We start from the raw sequence: 15,281 nt of genomic DNA on the forward strand, positions 1-15,281 counted from the left end.
ACAAACGTACTCAGTTAAACAAACACACAATGCATACCTTCCTAATGGTTATGTGCAGTGATGGCCCTAAACAAAGGAAGAGAGAGCAAGCCCCTTCCATATTTTATACCTAGGATATTTGAAACTGGACACCAGGCAGCTAGCCAATAGGAAAAACAGCTGCAGTTTCTAGAAGCTACTTTCGACAACCAGAATAAACCACGACCCCACAGGACACTCCACCCCTCAAAAGTTGCGATTATGATAACCCAACTCTCAGACTAGTATGACTTTTACAAACTCCCAAAGTTATATATAAAACACAAGATTATAATACCCAATAATATAAAATCACTAGTCGCCTCCCAGTATACGATAGTGGTACACCAGTCCCCCTGTGTCCCAAAACGATACCAGCCCCACCCCAGAGTGTAATAGCCAATGAGCTGGTCCCCCATTTAATTTTATATACTTACTCTCAGACATGATCAACCATGTGAGTGATGTTCAACAACCCATCAGGAACGTAGGTGCAATGTCCTTACCAATAACAGTACAAGTACTACCTTTCTATGTGAGCAGATAATTTAAGGTCATCAAAATCAGTTCCTGGGACAGTCTGGCTGTACCATGCTGAGAAAGGCTACAATTCAAAACCTTACTTCTTTCTAATAGCCCTGACTATTCCAACCAGCCTGGGCATGGTGCTCACCCAGGGCACTAGGGTGGTATATGTACAGCACCACTTATCAACTGCACCACCTTGTGGGATCTACAGGCAGACTGAGGAACTGCATATCCAGTAAGAGTCATTCTGCATCCAACAAATGCCCAGCTTCAGAACAACATTTGGTATGGACACGGACGTCCCACGATACTGTTCCTGCTCACATTTGCCATCCACGTTGCACCTTGTACCTGTACTCAACATACCACCTACAACACTCTGTCAGATGGGGAAATCACATTTAGTGTCAGGATCTTCCAATTAAATAAATGGTATGTAGGGAAAGAACAGCCCTTAAAGTACTTACTCCACAGGGGCTATTAACATTCAAGTCCTTAAAGTTGAGGTAGACTGGAATAGACAACTCCCTCCCAGCTCCCCCCAAAACAGAATGCCAAAAACAGAGCAACCAGATAATATCCCCCAACAGTCTTCTCTTTGTCATCAAAAGGCATGAATATTAATGGCATCCTTCAGCAATATTGTATGGAGTCCACATACAAATTCAGCAAACTGACCCATTGGTCCAGTGTGAAAATTCAAATACCATTCCCAGGAATGTATCACAGGATTTTCCGCAAGTCAGCATCCACCACTTTGCCATTCTGTAATGCAGGAAGATACAAATGCACTCACTCCTGATTCATCACTGAACATTTAGAAAACACGAAACAACAATCCTACTGGAATTGCTCCCCAAATGCCCATGTCCCTCTGAAATATGGTCATCTCATATGCAGAATAAAGTTACTCAAATTTCTACCCCATCAACTCAAATTTCACATGATCAGTATGAAATGTGAGTTAACCTTAAAATTAATTGCATATGAAACAAAATAACAGATAAAAACACTTAATTTTTTTTAAATAACAAGAAACAAATTACAAACAAGAGAAAATCTGTAGATGCTGAAAATCTGAGCAATGCACCTTAGTGTCCCTCACCAGAGAAACCTCCCCTGAATCCGTTCATCCCCATTGGATGGCACACATTTATTCCTATCTCTTATCTTCAACAGTAACCCAAACAGGCAGCCTAGACAGAGGAACTCAGCAGGCCAGGCAGCATCTATGGAAAAAGGTACACACAAAGTACACTGCAGATGCTGTGGTCAAATCAACACGTACAAACACACTGGAGGAACTCAGAAGGTCAGGCAGTATTCGTGGAAATGAGCAGTCAATTTTTTCGGGCTGAGACCTTTTGTCAGGACTGAAGAAGGAGGGGGCAGGGGCCCTATAAAGAAGGTGGGGGGAGGGGTGAAGGTGCCAGGTGAAAAACCAATCAGAGGAAAGATCAAGGGGTGGGGGAGGGGAAGCAGGGAGGGGATAGGCAGGAAAGGTGAAGAAGGAATGTAAAGGGAAAGTACTATGGGTAGTAGAAGAAGGCAGAATCATGAGAGAGGTGATAGGCAGCTAGAAGAGAAAAAGTACAGTTGGTCTTTTGGGCCAAAACCCTTTGGCAGGACTGAAGAAGAAAAGCAGGGTAAGATTTAAAATGAACTGACTTAAAAATACAAGAAACACAGGAACAGATCAGAAAGACAAGACAAAACCCAGGCTGTACTCCTCTTCTTTAAAGCTTTGTAGGTAACTGTAAAATCTTAAAAAAGTTAATTTCCCACAGAAAAATAACACACTTATTAGAGAACAACTGAGAACGAAAAAGCAACTGGGCAGAGCCCAACACATTCACAGTCTCTTAACGGCAAAATCGTCTTATACACACACACACACACACACACACACACACACACACACACACACACACACACACACACACACACACACACACACACACACACACACACACACACACACACACACACACACACACACACACACACACACCCTGATGCATGTGGCCACACCTTACATATTTCTCCGCATTCAAATAATTCACACACTATTTACAGGGAAGAGGGATACAGATCAAATTACCCCCTTCCCTACAACGAAGAGGCAAAAAGGAGCTAACCTCCTCCTGATTCCCACTGCTGTCCAATGTTAGCCAAGGCACTTTGCACGGAATCCTGAATGGAGTCTGGCAAAGGAAAAAAGGAGCCCTTATCTGGAGAGGGCTTGAAGAATGACTCTTCCCCCTCAAAAACCTCCCTTTCTTGCTTCCCCTGACAGTACATCTTCCATATTGCATAGAGGGTGGGTCTGGGAACCTCATTTACCTATTCCTCTGCGACCCTTGCTTTGGGATCCCCTACTCCCTGTCTGTTCATTCATTTTTCATACATGGCAATGAGCCATAGTAGTGTAGCAGTTAGTGTGACACTATTATAGCTTGGGGCATTCAGAGTCAGAGTTCAATTACCACGCTGGTCTGTGGAATATCTGCAGGTCCTCCCTGTGGAGTGCGTAAGGAAAAGGGCCCATTTTAATTGAAGCAGTCTAACGTGCACAAGTTGGAGCTCATGGTTTCCCCTTTGCCAATCCTCCACCGATCTCCCCGGGCTTCATCGAACCACGGCCCCACTCTGGGTCGACTCCTCCAACCTCTTCTCTCAGGTGTCTTCTCTCTTCTCCCCTCTCAAAAGCCCCAAGCCCAACCTTGCTGTCCCTCACCAGAGAAACCTCCCCTGAATCCGTTCATCCCCTTTGGATGGCACACATTTCTTCTGTCTCTTATCTTCACCAGTAATCCAAACAAGCAGCTTACACAGAGAACAAAACAGTATAACAGAGAAAAAATATAAACCACGTGAACCAGGGTATTACATTCCATCAGTATCCTTTTACTCTTGCAGTTCCTTCGATCTATCCATGATGATTCAACACCTTCCAACCCTATATCACCTCTTTCTAATGATTTCATTTCATTTTTTACCAACAAAGCACTGCCACCCTCTCTGTCTTCCTGTTTGCCCTTTTGATACAACATGTATTCTTAGATGTTAAGCTCCCAGCTATAATCTTTCAGCCGTGATTCTGTGATGACTACAGCATCATACCTGCCAAACTGCAACTGTACTACAATTCTTCTGCTTTATTCTGTATACTGCGTGCATTTTAATATAACAACTTCAATCCCGTATTCACACTTTCTGATTCTGTCTGGCTTTTACGTTGTATCTCATCCCGTTAACTGTAGTTCTGCCCTATCATCAGCTTCTCCTTATTAGGAGTCTTGCTACACATTGCCTCTAAAAACCAATTACCTCATCTTCAGCACTATCATTCCGATTCCCATTCACCAGCCAAATTAGTTTAAACCCACCCAAGCAACTCTAGCCAACCTCGGATTCAGGTGTAACCTGTCACTTTTGTACAAGTTGTACCTTCCCCAGAAGAGATTCCTAAATCTGAACTCCTGCCCCCTGTACCAGTTCTTCAGCCATGCATTCACCTGCCAGATCATCCTACCCTTACCCTCTCTGGCACATGGCACAGGCAGCAATCCAGCGATTACTACTCTGGAAGCCTTGTTCTTTAACTTCCATGTGGCTCCCTATAATCTCTCTTCTGGATCTCATCACCTTGTCTATCTATGTCATTGATACCAATATGTGCCAAGACATCTGGCTGCTCACCCTTGCACTTGAGAATGCCATGGACCCGATCTGAAGCTTCCCTGATCCAGCACCAGGGAAGAAAAATACAGCATCGTCCGGGTGTCTTGATGTTATTAACACCATTATAACATGGGAAGTTATAACATTCTCCAGTTGGAGAGTATATTCAAAATTCTTGGACAAATTAACTTGCACCTGGGGTCCAACACTCTGTAAGTACTGAAGGAACTCAGCAGCCTAGGCGGCATCTCTGGGAAAAAGCACAGTCGGTGTTTCAAGCCGTAACCCTTCGGCAGGACTGGAAAGGAACGGGGAAGAAGCCAAAATAAGAAGGTGGCAGAGGGGATAGGACACAAGCTGGCATGTGATAGGTGAAAGCAGGTGAGCGGAAAGGTAGGAGGGTGGTGGAGGGTCATGATGTGAGACGCTGGAAGTGGTATAGGGATGAAGAAGGAGGGATCTGATAAGGAAGGACAGGTGGCCATGGAAGAAAGAGAAGGAGTAGGAGCAACAGAGGGAGGCGATAGACAGGCAACAAGAAAAGAAAGGATAAGATGGCAGCCAGAATGGGGTATGGAGAAAGGGAGAAGGAGAAGAGGGAACGGGATTACCAGAAGTTAGAGAAATCAATGTCCATACCATCAGATTGGAGGCTACCCAGACGGAATATGAAGCATTGCTACTTCCCTTTCTCCGATGGTCCACTGTCCACTACTATCAGATTCCTTCTTCTTCAGCCCCTTACCTCTTCTGCCCAGCATCTCAGTTTATTCCCCTCCCCCTTCACCTGGTTTCCATCCACCTTCCCCCTCACCTGGTTTCATATCTCCTGCACCTCCCCCACTTTCTTAATCTGGTATCTTTCCCTTCCTTTCCAGTCATGATAAATTGTTATCCACAACATTCCTCTGCGATCCTTTCATAGTTGACAAACATGTTAAAGCTATTCAATATTTCTGAATGTGTTTGATATGCATAAACATTCAAAGAATTAAATGAAATTAAGTATTTAAAAACTGATTACACTGGAAATTTTATAACATTTGAAATGACATTTATAACATTAAAAATGAAACATTTTTAAATAAAGCCACAATGTAAAACACATTAAAGTATTGTAAGTTTATTCTTGTATTTTCACTCTACAGCCCTATGAAGCACATTCAAAAAACCTGCGCCATAAGTCATATATAAATAATGAGGGATTTTAGGAAGTGGACTCCAGTAAATTTTGAAACTGCACACTTATGGGAGAATCTTACTCTGACAAAATATAGCAGAGTGGGCCATCGTAATAATGAGTACTTGTTCACTTGGAGAATTATATGTTGCAACATTTATATATTATTTTTCAGTGGCTTTGAGAATTCCAGATGGAGAGTCCAAGCGCTGTTTGAAATTACTTTGTCTTATAACACAGTACAAAACAAGATCTATCACCGTTCAATGTGTGTGGGGGTATTTGCAGTGAAATTACAGCATGCTGTTATACTATTGAGAAATTGGACACTGTGACCCTTCATTACTATATAAATCACAAAAAAATCTGTAAAATTCAGAAACAGGATCAGTTTCCAAATTCACTAGTTGTTTTATTCTGATAAAGGTCATTAACAATTTGGTGTGACTATTGAAGTCAATATAGACATATGCAACAATATTGAAACTAATTTTATCTAGTCACCAATAATATAAAAAGGCAAGTACTATGAATTATGAAGGAACACATTATGATGTTTCATCACAAAATAAATCATGTTTGTAATTATGCAATATCTTAATGAGAGCTTGAAACAGATATGCCACTCTAAATTTCCATCATACCGTCTTTCAAAAGTCAGTTCTATGGTGAGAGAAACAACAGGGCAGATATTTAGCACAGTGCTGCTGCTGCTACCTTAATGTTGACAGAAAAGTGAAAGTTAATGAGGTGTAAGGTTTTTAACATTTTACTGAAGAATAATGCAATTCTGCTTCTTAACTTTCTAAATCAATATCTTACTCTTTTTTAAATCCCCAGGTTACTATGTTTAATCAGAGCAACAACTTCTGTTCACGGTTAATAAATTACCAGTCTTTTATAACACCATTCATTCTCTGAGGTGCAGTTACTTGATATGGTAAAGTGATTGGGCTAGCAGTCAAATTTCTTGGTTTGAACATGGGTTTGAATCCTCCCATGGCAGCTGGAAAATTTAAATTATGCAATAGTTTAATTATATTATATAAATCTGAAAATTTTAAAAGGAAACAAGTTCTATTAATAGCTATCACTAAACTAACTTGAGAAATCTGTTGTCCTTATCTGATCTGGCCTATTGTTGTTGTTGTTCGCCCTTCGGAGTCGAAGATGACCACGACTTCTGTCAGGTGGAGGGTTTGTGACTGTGGGTCCAGAGGTGACTGGTGAGGCCAATCCGGGCCCTGAAAGCTCGCCCACATGTGGGACACATGAGGGTAGGTGCTGCAGTGGAAGTGGAGGTAGTTCGAGCCTTGCGCGCGGCGCGTTTCCTCTGAGCCTCTGCGGTGCGTCTGATTTCTGCTGCATACGCTCCTTTAGTGGTCCTGCTCCACCAGGTTGGGCGGTCCAGAGCAAGCGATTCCCAGCTAGTGGGATTGAGGTTGAGGTCTTTGAGGGACACTTTGAGGCAGTCTTTGAAACGTTTCTTCTGCCCTCCAGCTGAGCGCTTGCCCTGGCTCAGCTCTCCATACAGCAGCTGTTTTGGTGGTCGACTGTCAGACATCCTGATGACATGGTCAGCCCATCTGGATTGGGCTTTCTGTAGGAGGGTGCTAGCCCGCTCCAGGACCTCCGTGTCTGGGACTTTGTCCTGCCATCGTATGTGGAAAAGTCTGCGGAGGCAGCTCAAGTGGAAGTGGTTGAGCTGTTTAGCGTGTCTGCTGTAGACAGTCCAGGTCTCGCTGGCATAGAGGAGGGTGGTGAGAACCACTGCTCGGTAGACCTTCAGCTTGGTGGTAAGGCTGAGTCCTCTCCGCTCCCATACATTCTCACGGAGTCTCCCAAAGGTGGCACTGGCTTTGGCAATTCTGATGCTGATCTCTGCATCTATGTTCACTGCTCGTGATAGAGTACCGCCCAGATAAGTAAAGCTGTCGACTGCCAGTAGCTTCTGCCCCTTTACTGTGATGTGTGGTTCCTGGTAGGGCTTTCCGGGTGCGGGCTGGTACATAACTTCGGTCTTTTTGGTGCTGATTGTAAGTCCAAAGTTGTCACAGGCTCATGAGAAGCAGTCCATTTCTCGCTGCATCTTCTGCTCTGTGCTGGCGTTGAGGGCACAATCATCAGCGAATAAGAGGTCTCTGACGACGGTCTCCTTTACCTTTGTAACAGCCTGTAGACGCCGGAGGTTGAATAGCCCACCGCCAGTCCTGTATCTGACGTGTATACCATCCTGACAATCGCAGAAGGCATCATTCAGCATAGCAGAGAAGACCATGCTAAAGAGTGTAGGGGCAAGAACGCATCTTTGCTTCACACTGTTCGTCACTGGGAAGGCTTCTGACTCGTTACCATCATCCAAAATTTTCACCATCATGCCATCGTGGAACTGCCGAACAATCGTGATGAACCTGCTAGGGCAGCCAAACTTCTCCATTATCTTCCATAAGCCATCTCTGCTGACCGTATCAAATGCCTTGGTCAGATCGACGAAGGTCATAAAGAGGTCGCTGTGCTGCTCTGGACATTTTTCCTGGAGTTGGCATGCAGCAAATATCATGTCGGCAGTTCCACGCTCTGCACGGAAGCCACACTGGGTTTCTGGGAGGAGATCTTGCTCAAGGTGTTGGAGAAGGCGATTAAGCAGGACGCGAGCCAAGATCTTCTCAGCTATGGACAGGAGGGAGATGCCTCGGTGATTGTCACAAGACTGGCGGTTGCCTTTCCTCTTGTAGATGTGGACTATGCTGGCATCTTTCAACTGTTGCGGGACCTTTCCTTCATTCCACATAGACGAAGAGTTCAGTCAGCTTCTGCATCATGAATGGGGCTCCTGCTTTGTAGACTTCAGCAGGGATTGCATCTGATCCTGGTGCTTTGCTACAAGAAAGTTGCCTGATGGCTTTTCTGACTTCTTCTTCTGTGGGGAGGTTGTCAAGGTCCAGGTTGATCTCCACCTGAGGTAGGCGAGCAATGGCCTCATCATTGATTTCGGAAGAGTGATTGAGGACCTGGTTGAAGTGTTCAGCCCATCTCTCCAAAATCTGCTTTTCCTCTGTCAGCAGCCGGGGAAGGAGCCAGAGGACTGTGGTCCATACATAGCCTTCAAAGCGTCATAGAAACGCTTGGTGTTGTGACTGTCTGCGTAGCCCTGGATCTCATCGGCCTTATTGCTGAACCAGACATCCTGCATCTCACAGAGTTTCTTCTGCACCTTCTGTCTTGCACTGGTGAAGGCATCAATCTTTGCTTGTGATGTGGGATCGATCTGGTGCGCTCTGAACAGTTGGCATTTCTCTGACAACAGTGCCTGTATCTCCTCATCGTTCTCATCAAACCAGTCTTGATGTCTACGGATTGCTGGTCCGAGGTGTTTGAGAGTGGTAGAGTAGACTTCATCTCTGAAAGCCGTCCACTGCTCTTCAATGCTGGTGTAGTCATCCTGGGGTGTGTCAAGCAGCCTGCTATCTAGGTCTTCACGAAATTCTTCTGCAACTACGCTGCTCTTCAGCTTGGAGACATTGAGCCTCTTTGCAGTCTTCCGACCTTGGGGTCTTCTCACAGGCAGGATGCGAAGTTTAAACTTGGACACTATGAGTTGATGATCCGTCCAGCAGTTGGCACCACACATGGGCCTTTGTCACTCTCACGTCTTGCCAGTCCCTCTTTCTGGTGATGACATTGTCGATCAGATGCCAGTGCCTAGAGCATGGATGCATCCAAGATGTCTTGTTATGGGTAGGGAGGCGGAATAGGGTGTTGGTGATGACAAGGTCATGCGTAATGCATGTCTTGAGGAGTAGCAGGCTATTGCTGTTATACTTGTCAATACCATGTCTTCCAAAAATCCCTTCCCAGGTTTGGTAATCTGTCCCCACTCTGGCGTTAAAGTCCCCGAGGACAATAAGCTTCTCTGACTGTGGGACTGCTGCTATGAGGGCATCAAGTTCTTCATAGAACTTATCTTTGATGTCATCTGGGTTGGTCATTGTTGGGCATATGCGCTGATCAGCGATGCACTCCTCTTATTGCCAAGTGGGAGCCGAAGCGTCATCAGGCAATCGTTGATGCCCTCTGGAAGCTTGGCAAGTTTACGAGCGAGGTGGGATCGGATGGCAAATCCAACGCCAGCCTCTCGTCATTCAGTGCTGCTGCGACCGCTCCAGAAGAAGGTGTACCCATCACCACGTTCTGTAAGCTGTCCCTTGTCTGCTAGGCGTGTTTCACTGAGTGCTGCAATGTCCACGTTATAGCGGGCTAGTTCTTTGGCGACCAGTGCTGTTCTTCTTTCTGGTCTGACAGCCTTGGTGATGTCAAGCAGAGTTCACACGTTCCACGTGCTAAGGTTGAGCACCTTCACTTTCATCTTCTTTGTAGTTCGACCGCTGAGTGGGATCCCCGCCAGCCGCAGTGTGCTGGCCAGGGTAAGATGAAGCAGGCTATGTTTGAGGCAGCTTTCCTCGCCCCTTCCTCCATGGAGGTGAGCAGAGCGATTCCTAAAAAGGACTGCTCAGACACCCAGGGGGCTGCCGAGCTCCACTGCTGCTTCATTCCAGCGGAGAACGACCCAATGCCCTGGGCCGCCTGTGTGCAGGTTTGTGACTACAGCTTCCAGTGTATCCACACCTGCTGCTTCGCCACTCGCCCATCACCACAGGACTTGAAGTTTTTTTAGCGGAATGGGTTTGGAGTCGTGACTTGCGCTTGACTTGGATTAAAGTGAGGGAGAATTGCGCAAATCGTCAGCCTCATTCTCTCGTCCCGAACTACCTGTATCCAGTTGCAAGACGGAGTCGAGACAGCTGGAGATAAGTCGGGATGCAGTGGATGGCCAGCAGTGTCCTACGTGTCTCACTGTGCCCTGATTGCGCTCCACAACGCTTTGCTGGGTCCGCCTTTCTACTCGTTGGACCGCCAAGTGGTGGTCTCCTCCGCGTAGTCCGCCGAATTCAGTCTTCGCATGCGTAGGTAGACAAGCCCTAACTCACCGAGGGTTTGAGGCCCATCGGCTACCCTCACCAGGTTTTGCCGGCCAGTTGAAGCCGTTGCCCGGGGTGTGGCCGCTGTTGCATGCAAACAGCTACGAGGAAACACTGGTGAGAGCTGAGTGTCAGGTAGGACCAATGCGGACGAACTACTCAGAAGAGTACGAGGTGTTCCCCATCAGAGGTACTACCCTTCCCTGACACCCCATACACCCCATCTGGCCTATATATGACTTCAGTCACAAAAATCTGTTTGAGTTTTAAACATTTCCTCTGCTAAAGGAATGAGCAATATATGTATTTACTGTATACAGAGAGAATTCTACAGCTTTTGGTGTTTTCTACAATTCTTTAAATTTGTTAAAATTTACAAATGTCAAGCTGTAAAAGACTTTGTCCTAATTTCAAGCTTCTGCAAGGATTAATGCATACTTGTAGGCATTCTCCTTTGAATACAGCACAAATAGAAGAAAGAGCAGAAAATGAGCAACACACACAAAATGCTGGTGGAACACAGCAGGCCAGGCAGCATCTATAGGAGAAGCGCTGTCGACATTTCGGGCCGAGACTCTTCGTCAGGACTAACTGAAAGGAAAGATAGTAAGAGATTTGAAAGTAGTGGGGGGAGGGGGAAATGCGAAATGATAGGAGAAGACTGGAGGGGGTGGGATGAAGCTAAGAGCTGGAAAGGTGATTAGCGAAAGTGATACAAAGCTGGAGAAGGGAAAGGATCATGGGACGGGAGGCCTCAGGAGAAAGAAAGGGGGGGGGGAGCACCAGAGGGAGATGGAGATCAGGCAAACAACTAAATATGTCAGGGATGGGGTAAGAAGGGAAGGAGGGGCATTAACGGAAGTTAGAGAAGTCAATGTTCATGCCATCAGATTGGAGGCTACCCAGCCGGTATATAAGGTGTTGTTCCTCCAACCTGAGTTTGGATTCATTTTGACAGTAGAGGAGGCCATGGATAGACATATCAGAATGGGAATGGGACGTGGAATTAAAATGTGTGGCCACTGGGAGATCCTGCTTTTTCTGGTGGATCAAGTGTAGGTGTTCAGCGAAACGGTCTCCCAGTCTGCATCGGGTCTCACCAATATATAAAAAGCCACACCGGGAGCACCGGACGCAGTATACCACACCAGCCAACTCACAGGTGAAGTGTCGCCTCACCTGGAAGGACTGTCTGGGGCCCTGAATGGTGGTGAGGGAGGAAGTGTAAGGGCAGATGTAGCACTTGTTCTGTTTACAAGGATAAGTGCCAGGAGGGAGATCGGTGGGAAGGGATGGGGGGGACGAGTGGACAAGGGAATCGCATAGGGAGCAATCCCTGCGAAAAGCAGAAATGGGGGTGGGGGGGAGGGAAAAATGTGATCCCGTTGGAAGTGGCGGAAGTTACGGAGAATTATACGTTGGACCTGGAGGCTGGTGGGGTGGTAGGTAAGGACAAGGGGAACCCTATCCCGAGTGGGGTGGCGGGTGGATGGGATGAGGGCAGATGTGCGGGAAATGGGAGAGATGCATTTAAGAAAATGTGCAAAGCAGGACAAGTTGCAAGAAGAGGAAGACTTGTTTGGGGGGATGGTCTCTCCTACCTTAACTTTAATTTATATTGTATGAGATGTTTCCACTTCTCATTGAAATCTGACAACCACTCCAGCTACACTTGCAAACTCAGTGGAGGATACAGACCACATTCCAATTTGCAATTCTGGTGACCATGCCAATGAACTTTCAAGTACCTGGCACCCTCCTAGCCAGAAGTGGATATACTGCATATACAACACCTTACAGTCTGCTATTCCTAATCACATAAGTGAAGCCTATTCAATAATGTCTGACTGCATTTCAATTTCTGATCAGAAAGCAGCAGGCTGGTCAAACACATGATTTCATAAGCACAGCAGATTTCCAATGGTACATGCTGTTATATTCTAATTCTGTAACTGAAAAGGATTTCATTTCATCAATGCCCACTGGAGCACGACTTTAGCCATTATCTCATGGAGGTTTTACTTTGACGTTCAGGCTTCTGTGATGATCTCTTGCTTCTGTAGCAATGTGCGGTACCACTTGAATTTGAGTCAGAGCAATTAACCAAAAGGTAACTGCCAGATGACAAGGATTACCTAGGGGCATCATATTTTATGAGCCCTTTACGTTATTGTCCATATGTGAACAGCATGCATGCAATTTCATTGCATAACAAGAAAATCTTGTTTTTTTTTAAAGAGTTCTTTGGAATTGATGATGATTTACTTTCTCTCTGGTTTTGTAAGTTTTGAGATGACCACGAAGGCCAATATGGGAACCTCAAACTCTTATAGAAATGTCTGATATGTCTGACCACTTGGTAGCTTGTGAGGTGCCATTATTTGCATAGGGTTTCTATATGCTCCCAATATATGGACTTCACATTCTCAATTACATCCTGAATGCTCTTTCTCCACTTCGACAGGGGTCCCAAGAAAGTGAGCATGTTGCATTTTTATTCCAAAATAATCCAGATATTTCCTTGAAATATCCACTGCTGTTCACTCTGCTGACCCGCGACTGTGCTGCAACACACAGCTCGAACCATATCATCAAGTTCGCCGATGACACCACCGTGGTGGGTCTCATCAGCAAGAACGACGAGTCAGCTTACAGAGAGGAGGTGCAGCGGCTAAAGGACTGGTGCAGAGCCAACAACCTGTCTCTGAATGTGAACAAAACAAAAGAGATGGTTGTTGACTTCAGGAGGGCACGGAGCGACCACTCCCCGCTGAACATCGACGGCTCCTCGGTAGAGATCGTAAGCAGCACCAAATTTCTTGATGTTCACCTGACGGAGAATCTCACCTGGTCCCTCAACACCAGCTTCGTAGCAAAGAAAGGCCAGCAGTGTCTCTAGTTTCTGCGAAGGCTGAGGAAAGTCCATCTCCCACCCCCCATCCTCACGCATTCTACAGGGGTTGTATTGAGAGCATCCTGAGCAACTGCATCACTGCCTGGTTCGGAAAATGCACGATCTCGGATCGCAAGACCCTGCAGCAGATAGTGAGGTCAGCTGAGAAGATCATCGGGGTCTCTCTTCCCGCCATCACGGACATTTACACTACACGCTGCATCCGCAAAGGAAACAGCATTATGAAGAACACCATGCACCCCTCATACAATCTCTTCTCCCTCCTGCCATCTGGGAAAAGGCTCCGAAGCATTCGGGCTCTCACGGCCAGACTATATAACAGTTTCTTCCCCCAAGCTATCAGACTCCTCAATACCCGAAGCCTGGACTGACACCTTGCCCTACTGTCCTGTTTATTATTTATTGTAATGTCTGCACTGTTTTTGTGCACTTTATGCAGTCCAGTGCAGGTCTGTAGTCTAGTGTAGCTTTCTCTGTGTGTTTTTTTTATTACGTAGTTCATTCTAGTTTTTTGTACTGTGTCATGTAAACCACGGTCCTGAAAAACATTGTCTCATTTTTACTATGCACTGTACTAGCAGTTATGGTCGAAATGACAATAAAAGTTGACTTGACTTGACTTGAATCTTTTCTTCTGTCTGTCTGGTATTCCTTTTCTGTGGTAGAGTTCAGAATAGCATGTAGATCATTAGAATGGTAGAACAACTGTTCTGCAGTCACTGCTACTCTGGCAGAGTGGATGTGAGGTGTCATGATGCTCTACTGGATTCTGCTTAACTCTATCAACCTGACAGCCCAGCCTTTCCCATCTTCTGCAGAGCAAACAGTTGGGGAGGAGAAAGAAAAGAGAAGGGAGAAAAGAAAAAAGAGGAAGAAAGCAACAAAGATGAATTTAGTTCCTTTCTAGGTTCCCCCATTTGTGGACAACTCTTCAGAATGCAATTCAAGAAAGCACACTCTGGCAATAGTACCATTTCTTAATATTCATTTTTTGCTGACTGTCAGGGTTCTACTTGTCTACAATGCAAAACAATAAAAGCCAGAAGAAAATATTGAGTATCAAGTTTGGAAACTAAAGCTCAATGTATCTCCATAGTGTTCATACTCTGCTTGCCATGTTCCTATAAAATGTTATCCCAGTTATTGTAGAATGGGTGGTGACTGCTTGTTGACTTTCAGTGGAGTGATTCAAATTGTGTTGGATTATGACTTTGAGTAGATTTGGAGCTAATGGCCTGAAATTAAAGTATGGTTCTTTGGCAAGGGTAGCTCTGCTCTGGCTGATTGGCAGGCAATAGCAAGGGAATGTACACAGGAGTAGCTGAGGATAAGAATTCTGTCACTCTGAGAGATGACGGCAACTTCAAGTTTAAAGAGAACTTCACTCCCAGAGGAGAGTGTATCAACAATCTAAGTAATCCATCGGATGAATGATCTCTGGAGCAAAATGAAATCCTGCATACTGTAAAAATGCTCAAGGTCATGATAATAATTACCTAGAGAGGTATGGCAGGAAACTGAGCTAATCTAATAACAATACAAAGTTGTATGTCACAAGTCTGAGGTCCCACTGGAGCAACCAGTTATATTGTTTATTGCTATTACTTGAGTCATTGGATGTAAGATGCAAGATGTGATATGTGAATGTGAGACTTGCAGCTCTGTTGTATCTATGAGCATGAAATGAACCCATGAAAGTAAGATATGATGGCCGGAGATTATTACATGGTAATTTATGTGGATGGTGTATTGAATGTTTTCTGTAGAATGAATATACAACAGTACAGAGTAGGAACAGGCTATTCAGCCTACTACAGCACAAAAACAAATGCAATGCTGAATTAAACTAGCTATTCTACCCATATATGATCCATGTTCCTCCATTCCCTGCGCAGGCTTCTTAAATGCCACAATCATATTTGCTTCCACACTACCCCTATCAGCCTATCCTTATGCCTACTACTAGGTGTAAAAAAAA

Source organism: Hemitrygon akajei, chromosome 8 (genome assembly GCF_048418815.1).
Source record: "Hemitrygon akajei chromosome 8, sHemAka1.3, whole genome shotgun sequence".
In the NCBI taxonomy this organism is placed as follows: Eukaryota; Metazoa; Chordata; class Chondrichthyes; order Myliobatiformes; family Dasyatidae; genus Hemitrygon; species Hemitrygon akajei.